Source organism: Suricata suricatta, chromosome 1 (genome assembly GCF_006229205.1).
Source record: "Suricata suricatta isolate VVHF042 chromosome 1, meerkat_22Aug2017_6uvM2_HiC, whole genome shotgun sequence".
Lineage (NCBI taxonomy): Eukaryota > Metazoa > Chordata > Mammalia > Carnivora > Herpestidae > Suricata > Suricata suricatta.
Window position 1 is genome coordinate 118,874,417 of NC_043700.1, and position 14,365 is coordinate 118,888,781.

General features: G+C 37.0%; 1 protein-coding gene across 3 annotated transcripts in view; it reads left to right on the forward strand.

Annotated features, from left to right (window-relative positions):
- The window catches only part of UNC5C (unc-5 netrin receptor C), a 353,514-nt gene that overhangs the window by 291,730 nt on the left and 47,419 nt on the right, over positions 1 to 14,365 (forward strand). The gene's annotated exons all lie outside the window — the stretch shown is intronic.

The following is a 14,365-nucleotide window of genomic DNA, read 5'->3' on the forward strand; positions in this document are numbered from 1 at the left end:
ATATTCCTAATTCATGGCCATCACTGAACCAATGTCCATGAATGTAAAATATATACAAAGGACAGGAAGTGGTCCTGCAATTTCCCAATTTACAACAAATGCTGAGTGGGAACATCTCCACAAGTCCTTGAAAATTCAAGGTTGTGTTCATGTTTGTTTAAAGAAAATAATGTTAATAAAACAAAAAAAATTAAATGGGTGTGGAAGATTGGCTCATGAATATAATAGGTACTATAGGTGAAATATCCCCCATTTTTCATGTCTTTATTTCTTAGATTTTCTTAATAAGTTGGTAGTTTGATTTCCATACTTGCAAACTCTTACCCCTTTAATGGAGGAGCCCTTAGATGTACAAAATTTACCATCTTACATGACCATGAAATAAGGTATTAATAATTGTTCTGATCTCACGCCTATACCAATGAATGGATCAAACAATGTCCTATCCTTGGATCTTCTCTATTAGCGGCCAGATGTTGACATTTCTTATAATATATTATGAATTGCTTGCAGAATACAGACAACCAAATATATTTGTGTGGAAGTATTTGTGTTTGTTGTTTAAGAATAAAATATTTCCAGGGCTCCTGGGTGGCTCAGTCAGTTAAGCGTCCAACTTCAGCTTGGGGCACAATCTAACAGTTTGTGAGTTCGAGCCCCGCATCAGGCTCTGTGCTGACAGCTAGCTCAGAGCCTGGAGGCTGCTTCAGATTCTGTGTTTCCCTCTCTCTCTGCCCCTCCCCTGTTCATGCTCTGTCTCTATCTCTCAAAAAATGAATAAGTAAATGTAAAAATTGTTTTTAATAAAAAAAAGAATAAAATGTTTCCCTTTCATCACATTTATGACATTCTGTTTTCCTTTGGGGGTCTATCTACACAAAGACCTTTAAGAAAAACCCTTACTTAAAATACAAATAAGTAATTACGCTGCTGACACAGAGAAAGAATCCAACAGGCTTCTTATTTTTCTGTCCACAGTATGTTGCATGCTTTGAGGACTGGCTGCTGCTGGGTGTAAAGCACAGCTTCTGGTCATGATTTACAGGCTGCTACAGTGCATCTCACTAAGTTTGTATTAGAAATACAAGAATGAAAAGAATATAGCTGTTTTCCTAACCGTTTATCCAGAGATACAGGGTTTGTTCCTCCAGGCGTGGCTTTGAGTTGAGGATTAACATAGAAACATAGCACACACCACATCATTCTTTTTTACATATTTTTATAATTTAGTATCTATCTTTTAGTGATGAACTGATTGATTCATGTGATCAAAACGTGGCAATATCTGAACTCCCTCTCTCTCTCCGTGTATATCTCTCTCCCTCATCGCTCTCCTTTTGTTCCTCTCTCAATTCTCTATTTCCACTTTGGGTGACTTAACACCTACTGCTTCCGTTGTGCATCTTTTTAAATTCCCAAAGCAACTTATTTAACAAGAAATAATACAATGCTGTAAGATGGAACTTTGGACCTTTAATTGGTTACACAAAATGACACGTACTAAATTATGACATTTGTCAAAAACAAACATAAAATATTCAAATTAAGACTTTCATAACATAACATCCCTTTAGCTTCCAGCTTGTTTCCTATGGCATTTGTAGAACTTTTCCTTTAATGATTGGATATCTGCCAGCAATGATAGCAGTGAAGTGATTGTGTAAATCAGGAATGGGAACAAGGTTACAAGAGGAAGTTTTGTTGTTTGCTTGTATTTGTTTGTTTTTTATCAGAGCGTTTGTTAGAACTAAGTGTTTGGATTAAAATCAGTCAGATAAAAAGCTATTTATTTCCTTTTACAATTCTGATGCTATAGTAACAGCCCCTACAAAGTCAATAAACTCATCCGCCCTCCTATATCTATCTACTCTAGTGAAACAGAAAATTGTAGTCTATACTATTGATTTCCTCAATGATAGAAACCACAGAAATAGTGCTACACTGTGTAATTATAGTATTTTAGAATGAAAGTTGAAGTTTCTATGTACCAGTTAAGCTAGGTGTTTTTAGCATAACATTGCACCAAAGTCTTGCAAAGAAATAATATTGCTCTTGGCCGCATTTTGGAAAAGAAAGGTTTTCTAATAGTGAAAGTACCAAGCTTGCAAGAGGGACAGGGTCTGTATTAAGAAATAGAATGGGGTACCCGGGTGGCTCAGTTGGTTAAAGTGTCCAATTCTTGATTTTGACTCAGGTCATGATCTCCTGGTTTGTGAGATTGAGCCCCGCATGGGGCTCCATGCTGACAGCACAAAGCCTGCTTGTGATTCTCTCTTTCCCTCTCTCTCTTTCTGCCCCTCCCCAGCTTGCGCATGCTCTAGCTCTCTCTCTCTCTCTCTCTCAAAATGAATAAACTCACAAAAAGAAAGAAATACTATGGAAGTAGAAAAGATAGCCAGAAAGCTGCACTTGACAATTAGGAATTATCATTTTATGTTTATTTACTTTAGGAGAATTAGTTCCTTTGATGCATTAATAGCCTTCCAACAATATTGCAATGTTATCTCAAAATAAAGCTAGTTACTACTGAACCAAGGATATAATACAACCTCTGAAGTTGTTTTTCTATTTGAAGTTGTAAACAAATGATTCTCATATATATGTAGACATATATGAGTGTATATGAGAGTATATAATAGAGGTCAGTAGAATTCAGAAACCTAGATAAAATAGGGTAGTATATTTTAAAAGCCAGATTGATACTTAAGAACAATACAATGTGAAATATATAAAATATATTACTCTAATGCTTATTCAGTATGTGTTGAAAACAGTCATGTTCAGTCACATTTCTTTCTTGATCACCTCCCTCAAGACAAATACCTTTGACTCAAAGTATGCAGAAATATTAGGTAAATTATTAAAACTTAAAAGACATGCAAACACATGTGGAGTGTGTGTATATTTGTGTCTGAGAAAGAATGAGTCAAGTTCAAAAGAAAGACAGAGAAACCCTCAAATCCTCAAAATAAAGGAGGAACTCAAAGCATGAGAGGTTAACTGCATAAATGGATACCGAAATAACCCAGAAGGACATTGAAAATGGACGCAGATCCTAAGGACTGAGAAGTAGAGTCTTAGTTTTGGCATGGAGGTGGAGGCCCTGGGTTTGCAAAAGCCTGAGGCCAAGAATTGAAAGCTAGAGCCACAAAGAAAGCTGGATCACATAAATGGCTGCCCCCACCATGAAAAATAACTAGAAATTTTTTACCCACAAGCCCAAGGAAGCCACGGGAAAATTCATGGCAGATAAGTTAAAAATTAAGTCTTCACTTAAATGAAACCTATAATAAAACCACAGTCCTACACTCAAATCTGCCATGGACTCTAAGATATAGTACGAAAGGACTAAAACACAAAAGATAAGTAATTAACATAATTGGTGAAATTTCTAGGGTACCAGCAGAAGCAAACAGCAAGCCATTCTCTTGAGTTTTTTCCACAACCCACCTGCATTGGTCTATGAGAAAAGTAGCCCACTCCTGAAAATGAGATTACAATACACAGTTTCACAGCACCCAAGGGAACAGTCTGTTGCAAGAGAGGGTGTGCAACAGAATTAAGTAAGTAAGTTAGCATTAGGATAACATGGACTCAGAGCAATCTGAATGAGACTATAAAGTAAATAAAAGGAAAAATACAAACTGTATTTTTAAAAGGAATAGAAGCACAAATGCAACAATAGAATATTGCAAAAGAGACTAGACAGATTTGGGAGGAAATTAAAGGGAATGCCTAGAAAAGTAAACATAATTGAAAGTTAAAACTCAGTGGGAAGTTCTAAGTCAGGTCAGAGGCAACTTTAGATAAAGCTGAAGTGAAAATTAGTAAATTGGAACGAAGATCTCATGAAACATCCCAGAATACAGGGAAGATAAAATAAGTGATTTTATTAAAGGGATAGAATGAGAAAATCCAAATTTGCTCAAGAAAGCAAAATTAAAAATATTTTCAAACAATCAATATAGAGAAGGCTTACTATTTACAAATTCTCACTGAGTAGACTACTAAGAATATAAAACAGAAATTGATTATTTAAAAACGAGAGACCAATAAGGTGCAGAAAATAAAATGAAAATAGTTGGAACTAAGTTATAGACAACATTAATACAGTGTATAGGAGAGTGTGATCAAAGTTAAATGTTTTTAATTTCCATATTGTTTTCAGTTAAAAAACAGTAACACTACTTGCATTAAACTTTATTGATTCAATATAATAAAATAAATAAATAAACAAAAAAACATTAAAAAAAGAAAAAAATTACCTGTTAAAGGAAGTTCAAAATTGTAGTAGAAAATCTGGTTTTATACTGGATTATACTTAAATTCATAAAGATGTGAGAGATAAGAAGTAGAACTTATAGTTCAAATTTTAGTTTACAGTGTTCAGTTAGCGGTGCCTGGATGACTCAGTCAGTTAACATCTGGCTCTTGGTTTCAGCTCAGATCATGATCTCAAGGTTCATTGGTTCAAGCCCCACATAAAAACCCTTCTAGTGTGGAGCCTGCTTGGGATTCTCTGTCTCCTTCTCTCGCTCTGTACCTCCCCTGCTCGCTCTCTCGCTATCTCTCAAAATAAATAAACATTAAAAATAAATAAAGAAATAAAATGTTCGGTTAATAGCTTTGACTATCTAATTGGGCCCTTATTAATTCAGTTCCCTCTCTCATTAGGCCTATGTAACACATATCAGAATTGGTTTTGCTCATAGTTTTAATTTAGGTTTTTGTTTTTCTTAGACTCTATCGTTTTTAGAATGTTTAATTTTTTGTTGAATAATTAATCATGTTTTCTAAATTGTTTATCACACTCCCAGTTTTGTGTTTAAGACACTTTAGAAAATACATGTTTCCCCAATATGAAATGAAATTTTTAATCAAAAGTTTGAAGGTTCTTTATAAGATTATTGAGTATTTTAAAGGTGTAATAATGCTAAATGTTAACAAATGTGTGAAGTCTCTTGTATTTTGTTAATGGGAATACAAATTTTTATATTTATTTGGGGAAGCAATTTGACAATATGAGTTAAGAGTTTTAAATTGTTTATACCATAGGGACGCCTGAGTGGCTCAGTCTGTTAAGCATCCAACTTCAGCTCAGGTCATGATCTCATCGTTTGTGGGTCCAAGCACCATATCGGGCTCTGTGCTGACAGCTCAGAGTCTGGAGCCTGCTTAAGAATCCATGTTTCCTTCTATCTCTGCTGCTCTCCTGTTCACACATTCTCTCTCTCAAATATAAAATAGACATTTAAATAAAAGTTCAAATTGTTTATGCCCTTTGATCCAGTAATCCTACTTTAATGAATAAATTTTAAGCAATTAATTTGAATACCTAAGAAGATATATGACAAACATATCAAATATATTACACATTCCTTGTAATTTATTGTTTAAAAAAAATGCAAAACCTGAAAATCCAGTATTAGAGCACGTACATAACATGGAATATCATACAGCCACTAACATGTTCATGGTGGCTTAACATGGAAAAGCAGAATATGAGTTTATACCTGCGTGTAGTCATAACTACGTAAAAGTTAGCTTAGGAAAAGATGAATAAAATGTATGCATTTATATTTGGCCAGTGAGATTGCAAATACTTTTTTTCTCTTTCAATATGATTTTTATTCACCATATGCTTTATACTTGGTTTTTCATTGGGTTTATAATTATAAATGACTTTAAAAAAAAGAGGTGTTGAAGATTGGCCAGAACAACTGCATGATCTTGGAAGCAGGAATCTTGGGGTTTGAGATGTAGAAATATCATTGACTTGTCCTGGAAAATTGGTCCCCTCGATTCAAATTAGATTTGATTCAAATTTGATTACCAAAAAGTATTTGCATAAAATGCTCATATAAAACCCTAGTTGTATAAAACCCTGGGTGGCAAGACTTACTTATAGCCAGTAAATCAATTGCATATATAAAAAGATTTCAAAGACGTGGGGATTTGGAACTGAGTTATAGGTTTGCATTATTTCCCACTTGCCTATTATATACGTATCACTCTGTCCTTGCAAGCACACTTATTCTTAAACTGTTTGATGAATTGGATTCATTATGTGATGCTGTGTAATTTCATTTGTGAAACAAGGTCATGGTCTTTAAGCAATTTCAGAAGCCCCACTAAATTTTTTAGGCCATCCATACACATTAGTTGATACTGAAGTGTAATATATATCATGAATATATTACATTGGATATACATTCATTGCCCTGAAAAAATAGTTCCTATACTGGAGATCCTACATTCAAATTAAGAACTTCCAAAAATTGTGTTATTTTACTGGAATGAATGATTAAAGAAGACATCAGAGTCAATTATCATTCCAGAAAGAAGTTATACCCTTTTGGTTTATTACAAAGAAGAACAAAAGCACTTGAAAATCTCCAAAAGTGATACACCAATAACAATATTTACCTTTTAAGTTGAAATACAATTACTCTTAACTTCTATAATCTCTATAATAAATTGGTAGTAAGATACACTGTCATGGCTGGCACATAATGCTTTAATCCATGCTTACCTCTTTCTTTAGAAAATAGCAATCCAGGGGCTCTTGGGTGGGTCAGTGGGTTGAGGATCTGACTTCGTCTCAGGTCAGGAACTCATGGTTCCTGGGTTTGAGCACCACATTGGGTTCTGCGCTGATAGCCCAGAGCCTGGAGCCTGCTTCAGATTCTGTGTCCCCCTCTCTTTCTTTGCCTCTCCCATAACTGTGCGCTCTCTCTCTCTCTCTCTCTCTCTCTCTCTCTCTGTCTCTTTCTCTGTCTCTCTCAAAGGTAACTTAATAAACATTAAAAAAAAAAGAGGGGCACCTCGGTGGCTCAGTTGGTTGAGCATCTGGCTTCAGCTCAGGTCATGATCTCACGGTTCATGGGTTTGAGCCCCGCGTCGGGCTCTGTGCTGACAGCTCAGAGCCTGGAGCCTGCTTTCAATTCTGTGTGTCCCTCTCTCTCTGCCCCTCCTCTGCTCATGATCTGTCTCTGTCTCTCAAAATAAATTAATGTTAAAAATTTTTGAAAAAAACAGCAATCCAAAACTATATATGCAGCTTGGTCCAGAAGTAGTGTTTGATATACATAGTTATGAATACACTCAGATAATTACGTGACAGGAGCTATTCCTATGAACTTTAGTTTTTAATCTCATATGAAGATTGGAGTCCCACATAGGGATGTGTAACAGTTCAAATCTGAATTTAGAACCTTCTTTCTGAAGAGGGCTTATGCCACAGTAGACAAATTTAAAATAGCAATTTACAAATAAGAACTGCCTAGAATTGTGTCTGCATCAGTGAACTTCCTGACTTTGGGAAATTAAAATGTTATGCAGTCTGCAGATTTAGCACTTTCTACTCATTAAAAAATTTGCATGTCACGCAGCTCTTCCATTAATTCTCACATACAGAGGAAGTGGCAGAACTCTGTGTAAATTGTGGTGTGGACACACTGCATACCAGGACCCCCAGAATCCTAGGTGCATTTAATGTGGGGAAATAATTTACCTTACAAATAGTCTCTTCTTGACTTTAGAATGATGTGTTTATAACCGCCACGGTAGGCATTTGAGAAGGTGCTAGTCAGTTTCCAGTGAGATTCTTGTCAATACAGCAATTTGATAGGAAGGCATAATTGTGAGTGTCAGACAGTAAGTGCTTTTATCTACAGTGTGGAAGAAGTTGATGTCATAGCTGTGCTTGTATAATCTTTGATACACGTGGTGTCCCAGCTGTGGCAAATAAATATTCTGTACGTGGACTGGCGGCCCAACATAGTGCTCTGCATCTCCAGTATAATTGCGGTATGCTTTAGCGTTTTTCCTTTCTGGTAAAACATGTTCCTGTTTTTGAAAGCAGGGATGTGGTTAGAAAGTTCAGCCCACAGAAACCTGCTAAACACCTGTGGGGCCCCAAATAAATCAGTGAGAGAGGACAAGTACAAGGTCTGCAGCTTCTAGGATGGAAAGGAAACTCCAAGGGAATTAAGAAGGGGCCATGTTTCATGACCACAGTGGAGCGCAGACTCCTCCAAGGTCACATAGGTGCAGGGCCAGGGCTTTTGCTTAAGTTTTCCTTTTGCTTAAAAATCTAGCAGATAGGGTGATGTATACTACAGATCAGCCTCTTTGCTTCAGAACTCTTCCTCGTTTCACTTTTTCTGTCAGACGTCTCCCCTACCATGGATTACAGCAGCATCGCCTTTGAATTTGATAGTTTATTCTTCTTCAGGAGCATTGATGAGGACAAGGTCTATTGCATTAAAACACTTAGGCACCTGATCTGTGGGTCTGATTTTACTCAACCGTTGGGTGAAATTTCAGACGTTTCTTCATCTACTGTGAGTCAGGAGATAAGACTTCTACATCCTGAGATGTTAATTCCCTGCTGTTCAGTTTCAGAAGGGCATGGTTTTTACCGTAGGAACAGGGTTGAGGATGAGTTTCCTGAGGCACTGTCCTGTGAGGCTGGGGGAAGGAATTACCGTGACAATTTAGATAACTGACATCAATGATAAACAAATGTTCTTTTCAATTTTTGTTGTCATGCCCTCAGATTTATGTATTCATTTATTTGGAGTTCCTTAAGCCCTTGTCAATAAATAAACCCTCAGAAGAGTGGTAAATTATAATAAATGACCATGAGTGTCTTTGACAGACCTGACCTTTGACATCATTAGTGCAGTCCTGATGGCCTTGCTAGATAAGAACCAACCTAAAAGGGAAAAAAACAAAAACTGGACATGTTTATTTTGAATGGCCCTCGAGGTTTTTAATATGAACATTTGATTCAGAAGAAATGTGAGAAAAATCACAAATTTTTGGCTGTGTGTAAAGCCGCTGGCAAAAAGAGAGACCAAGCAGCCAGGTCAAGGAGAGGGAAGAATCCGTGGGGAATAAAGGTTGTTTCCAAAGCTAGGATCATAAAAATGAGGACAGATTTCATGAAGTGGTTTGGTATACTCAGATATATAAATATGCTACAACTAACTGGAAACGTGATGGTTTAGAAACATGTACTTTTATAGAACACACTTAATGCTATTATAAACTACAATTGAGTTGTATCATATTTATAACTTACCTAATAGCCCCATATAAGATATTAATTAATCCCCTACTCTATTTAATCCTCACAGTGTCATAAAATCTATTTACATGTATTAAAGTCGTAGAATCAATTGCATACTGACATATTGACAAAATCTTGAGGGCAAGCAATCTATCTATCTCCTTTTTGGCTAGAGATTTGATAGCAAATTTGAAAACAGAGTTTTAATTCCCAGATATCTACATCTAGACTTTCCTTTCAGAGTTTCTAGAGTTTCCTTTCAGGCTCAGGGGTTCTCAAACTTTGGAAGGCATAAAAACTACTGTATAATTGAAAATTACTGCATCATATATGTTTTAACTTCAAGAAATTTCAGAATTAATTTTAATTTTATTCACTTTCCATCTAATGTACTGAATTTAGGCCCTGGCATAAGTTGCTTCTGACTCCAGTCTACTGGGTCTGCTGGCCAACATAAAGCAAAATGACTTGTTTCAATTTAATTAAACTAAAAGCATATTTAAAAAATAGCCTTACAAATTGTACTTTTGCTAATCCTCTAATAAGAACTCTATTCTGCAAAGGAAGAAATCGAGGCATAGAATTGAAATGCCCACAAGTTAGCATAAGGGCCAAGATAAGAACCCAAATCTGGCTCAGGTCGTACTAAGCCTGTTTTTCATGTGGGCTTTTGGATGCTGGAAACAAGTGGTTGTCAGCTTTTGTTGCTTTAAAATATGATTTTTTTCAGATATCATGTGTCCCTACACAATTATTGGTGTTTATACATTTTTTCCTGTTGGCATCTCTTTTGAAGGGAATGATGTTTCTCCTTTAAATATTTACTTATTGTAACATTTTGTGCCAAACGTGATTATCATACATTAACTGCTTCATCATTCTAGCGTGGCTCTCCAGTTACATCAGGGTCAAAACTCCCAAGGTCAGTGTACCTCTTAGCTTGCCCCACTCTTGAAACAAAAGGTGCTGCCTAGAAGTTGTTTCATTTAAGCATGAAAATCTCTTATTTTAGCTTTCTCATGAATATCATAATAATGTTTCCAATGAAGAGGTGTTTTAGAGTTTAAGTAATTAGCATTACCTCATTCAACAGCTGAATTGCAAATTAAGCCATGAACATATCAAACCCTTTCCTATTACATCCTTGTCTCTTCTTATTTGAATTTACTAATTAATGCCTAGATAGTACTTACAAAGACCTTTGAGGCTATTGCTGGAGAAGTGGGATCTGCCCTTTGCTTTGCTGGCTCACCAGACTTGTGATGTTAGGCAAGTCCCTTCACCACTTCTGCTCTGGCTCCTCAGTACGCAGATAGAAAAGGGGATAGGATAGGAAATTCTAATCAATGATCTTTTTTAACTCCTGGGCGTTAGAAAGGGCATAGACTTGATTTTGAAGAATTTAAACCTGTCCAGTGATGCTCAGAGGTCCTGACATTTCTCACATCAGCAAATTTGCTTGATAATTTTTCTATTACAATACCACTTATAAAAACAGCTGATATTATCTTTCTTTAAAAAAACTAATCATAACTCCATCATCATTTTGGCTCTTGTCTATTACCTCTATCATATGAAAAGAAAATATTTTAAAAGACTAGAAAAAGCAATGCTGTTGCTGTTAATTGGAGAAATAATGATTTACGATTTATGTATAGTTTTTGGCTTTGTTTCTGAGATTCCCCAAATATAAACACACCAAAAAGGCTTTATTCAGACATATTACTATATGATTATGAGCCATGTACTTAAGGATAACTTGATATTACTTACAACAGTATAAAAGCAAGAAAAGTTTGCCAAGTTTTCCTTGGGCATGGGTTCTCATCTTTTATAATAGTTGGACATCAACTGAAAAATATGGGCAACCCACCGCTAGTCTAGAGGATGAGCTTGTGAAAATTAGAAAAAGTCACTCCTTCGCCAAGTCCCTTTACCACCATCATCTGAAAAATCATTATATTAACAATCCAATCCGTATCTACAGCCCACACTCTTGGGGCCACCAAGAGTCTTATGATGCAAAGCTTGCATGCTGTCCACAGAATTGATGGGTGGGTGGAAGCTAAATTTTAATCTCAACACTTCTGTTTACTTTAAAATATCACTTCTCACCTTTGGGGCTCAGTTTCCACATCTGACAAAGGTTGGACTAGATAGCCTCTTAAAATGATGTTTTGAGCAATTACAAGATGTTTCCTAGCATTAAGAACATTTCACTAACTCTTCAAGACATCTTACTGTTAGGACACCTGAGTGGTTCAGTTGGTTGAGTCCTTACTTCTTCTCAGGTCACGATCTCACAGCTTGTGGGTTTGAGCCCCAGATTGGGCTCTGTGCTGAAAGCTTAGAGCCTAGAGCCTGCTTCAGGTTCTGTATCATCTTTCTCTCTGCCCCTCCCCATTCACGCTCTGTCTCTTTCTCAAAAATAAATAAATATTTAAAAATTTTTAAAAAATAGACATCCTACTCTTGGTTCGATTTTCAAACTGTTTCTAACTTGCTTCAAGTTTCAGACTTCACTTAAAGTTTCTCTCCACAATCAGACTTCTAATGCCTTTTCTCCCAGATCAGGAGACTCTCTCCATTGAAAAATATATATTCTTTAAAATTACATTTTTTTTTAAAAAGGTCATAGGTCATGAGCATCTCCCATGGCAGAAGCACCGCCCTGGGAGGTGCAGTTACTCAGACTCCCACAGTCAGTGGGGCAAGTCCTGCATCCTTCCCTGAGCCCCGGGCCGTTGCTCCTTTTTTCAGTCCAAGAGAGGTTTTGGAAGCTGTTACCAATGGGGGTGCATTTGTTCCCGACAGTTCTTTAGACTGTTCCTCCCATGCAGGACATTTAGTATCCTTGGCCCTCACTCACTAAATACCACAAACAACAACCTAATCATTATGAGAACCAAAACATACCACCCCTGCCCCATTTCCAAACGCACCCCTCCTTTAGAAGTGGCACCATCTCTGGCTGAGAAATTGTTTTAGCATCAAGTTGCACTCTGATCCTGGAAATATGCCTCTGAAACATGCCACTATAGTGTTACCAGAAGCCACAAAGGCCATAAACCTCTTTCATAGGAGAGCGTGAAAGAGTATACAGTACTTACAAGAGTGCATTGCTCATAGTTTCTCAGAAAAACTGTGCTCTTTGTCTCTGGAATAACTAGGGAACCTGCAATTCAAACAAATTCCCTAAGGTCACTCATTAACTAATGGGCTGAGCTGACTCTACAAATAGAATCCCTTTAAGAACTGAGTGTTGTGGGGCTCCTGGGTGGCTCAGTCAGTTAAGCATCCGACTTTGGCTCAGGTCATGATCTCACGTTTTGTGAGTTCAGGCCCTGAGTGGGGCTCTGTGCTGATAGCTTGGAGCCTGGAGCCTGCTTTGGATTCTGTCTCTCTCTCTCAAAAATAAATAAACGTTTTTAAAAATGTTCAAAAAAAATAACCTAGAGTCTTAGTGTTCTTACAGTGTGCATCCTAATGACATTTATTGATTGCTTGCAGTGCACCAGCTTTTTACAAATCTCATATCTCCCTTCCACAGTTCTATGGGAATGAGGACTCATTTTCCCTTACGTGAATTAGAACACTGATACATAGGGAAGTGAAACAGTTTGCTCAAGCTCTCACAGCTAAGGAAGCGGCAAAGCTAGAATGTAATCTGAAGTCCATGAGAATGAAAAGCTCCGTTTCACTGCCTTGGCCAGCAGCCCCGTGCCTTTTCAGATGGCCTTACTTTCAAGTAATAGGAAAGTTAACTGAAATCCCTAACTTATGAACCAAGCTGTTGATTGGGACACGAAAAACAATTATTTTGCACTGTGTTCTGCCAGAGATGTTATTTTTCATTATTGCTAGGACCGCTCTCAGCAGGGTCACCTCATTAGCCGAGGAAAATGTCCCCTGTTGTTCCATGAGAGACGGATCAGATGGAGAAGCGTAAAAACAAACTCTTAGAAAGTGATTCTGTGTTCCCCTCGTTTAGGGGATGGAACAGTAATCCCCTTCTTTTCTGATTTCCAGCCTCCTAAGTGATGTTTTAGTTCTGTAGCTGCAGAAGTGTTTTGAAAAAGAATGGAAAAAGTTTTATAGAGTTGCCTTCCAAAAACTCTTTATCAGTGTTTCCATAACAGAGTAAACTGGGGTGTTGAGCCGTTAGTGGGTATACTTAATACTCTGGTCTGTTTTAAATTTCCCCATGTAGGAAAATAACAGTTTGGCTAGATTGGCCCTAATTGGCAATGAGAAATAACTAATAGTGAGACTTCATTTTTTTTAATTTTGATTTTATTTTGGAACAACATCAAAGCAAACACTTCATCAACTATATTGATATACCTATTGACAAACATCTCCTGGGCTACGCATCATCAAAACCATCCATAAAGCCCTGTCACTTCACTCCCTTTGCTCTCCATTATCTATAGGAAAACCAAAGCAATCTTTTCAAAATTGCATTTGATCATGGGATTTGTATTTCATTTAGGATAAAATCAAAATGCCTCCTTCTGGCCCACCAGGTCTACATGACCTGGCTGCCCCTCACTTCAGGGCCTGCCTCCTCCCGTTTCTTTTTTCTCACTTCCCTCCACCCACTCCATTTTTTTCCTGTTTATTTATTTTATTTCAAGAGAGAGAAGGGGAGAGAGATAATCCCAAGCAGGCTCTGTGCTGTCAGCACAGATCCCAACATGGGATTCTATCCCACAAACTGCGAGATCATTATTTGTGCTGAAATCAAGAGTCTGATGGTCAACTGACTGAGCTACTCGGGCACCCCTACATTTTTATGTCAGGACTTCTGCATTCACAACCCTTCTTTGAAGAGCATTGGTCCCTCCTGATTTCAACCTGGCTGATTCTTTCTCATGTTCAAGTTTCAGCTCAAATCCCATTTCAACAGAAAATTGCTCCCAGATTCCCTAAGGCAGTCACCCCTTTATTAGCAATCACATTACATTCTTTTTTCTATTTCTTAAATGAAATTTTTCAGCATTTGAGTTGATTTTATTATTTTTACTTACTTTTTGTTAAACTAGAACAAAATCAGGCACATTTCTCATCTTGTTTGTCATTATACCCCATGCCTAGGATAGAACCCAGTACATAATAGGGTTCAAGAGTATTTGTTAGGCGAATGAATGAATGAATGAATGAATTCTAGTTCTGTGCCTAGAATGAAATATAGTCCCACATGAATGCCATAAATTACCAAAATATTTATTGAGTTGTCCATCTCTCCATAAATATGGGAAAGTTGAGATTAAAATCAAAATTATAAAG